The sequence below is a fragment of the Microtus ochrogaster genome, chromosome 1, assembly GCF_000317375.1.
Source record: "Microtus ochrogaster isolate Prairie Vole_2 chromosome 1, MicOch1.0, whole genome shotgun sequence".
Lineage (NCBI taxonomy): Eukaryota > Metazoa > Chordata > Mammalia > Rodentia > Cricetidae > Microtus > Microtus ochrogaster.
This window is the reverse complement of record NC_022009.1, coordinates 31,143,087-31,144,376: the sequence shown is the minus strand read 5'-3', so window position 1 is coordinate 31,144,376 and position 1,290 is coordinate 31,143,087. Positions and strand designations below refer to the sequence as shown.

Sequence of the window (1,290 nt, the reverse complement as noted above, 5' to 3'; positions counted from 1 at the left end):
CTTATAAGCCAAAGTCATACAATATGAGTAATAAGATTATGTTGTTTCCTTTACAGGAGGGTTAAATTTAAATGAGATACATAGTAGAATTGAACTAAAGAATAATAACTCCCACAAAAGGTTTTTATTTTAAGCTAACACTGTAACACAGGTTTGAGATATAGTGCAAAATCCTTGTTACGTGAGTGAGAGGATCTGATTTTGTTTTTTTGTTTTTTTTCACTTGGAAAGCGTTAGCATTTAATTGGCCTCCCTGAGTGGCTTCAAGCCACCAGAACACAGGCACCTCCAACACCCTTTATCTTCTCTTCAGCATTTCTGCTGAAAAATTTGGCTTTCACGATGACAGGCTGCTTAGGGAGCTTTCCCTTCCCCAGAACTTTGTAGTAGCCTGATCGCACGACATCAATGATGGGAGCAACTCCAGTCTTGTTCTTGGCAGCGTTGACCCGGGTCTGCTCACTGACCAGCATTCACAGTTTATCCAGGTTGACAGTCGGGCAGAAGCTCTGGTTCCTCTTTAAGTGGTAATGTCTCATCCCAACTTTCCCAAAGTAACCTGGATGATATTTGTCGAAGTTGATCCTGTGATGATGCATGCCTCCAGCGTTCCCGTGTCCTCCCGGATGCTTGCGGTGTTTACCGATTCGGCCATGGCCGTGGCTCACGTGGCCCCTGAGTTTCTGGGTCTTCCTCAGTCTGGATGGCATGGCGGTGGCAGAAAGGAAAGAGCGAGGATCTGATTTTGTAACCGTAACAGCATGTTAAAATGAAGGATGCTGGGGCATGTCCCTTTAATTTTGGCACTGAGAGACCCAGACAGAAAAATCGCTGTGGCTTTTCCATTCTTCAGTGTAAGCTTCAAGTTCAGTGAGAGACCCTGCCTCAAAACCCATGGAGGAGAGCAACTGAGGATGACACATGATATTGGTATATGACTTCTACACACTCATGCAACCATTAATGAACATGTGCAAAAAATAGTATCATAAAACTAGTTAGGCAAAAATATTAGGAAAATTGTTAGCACTATTGATATTGCTTTGAGAAGATAGTTTTCTAAAGCAAGAAAGTATAAATATACCCATGTTCTGAACTATCTGTGATTTCCAAAACTCATGCCTCTATTATTCTCAAGTTTCCTGCAAGAGAAGACACTATCATTTACCCAAAAAGGTTTCTAGTTGAATAATGTCAACAATGGCTTAAGAACCTATTAGCCTTGAAGTAATAATTCACACACTAACTTCATCAACATGCATATCATCTGGAGAGGGATTCAGTTGTGTG

The 1,290-nt window shown here is 41.5% G+C and overlaps 1 pseudogene; it reads right to left on the bottom strand.

The window, feature by feature from the left end:
• Positions 1 to 213: 213 nt before the first annotated feature.
• On the bottom strand, positions 214 to 710 carry LOC101993276 (annotated as a pseudogene).
• Positions 711 to 1,290: the final 580 nt, after the last annotated feature.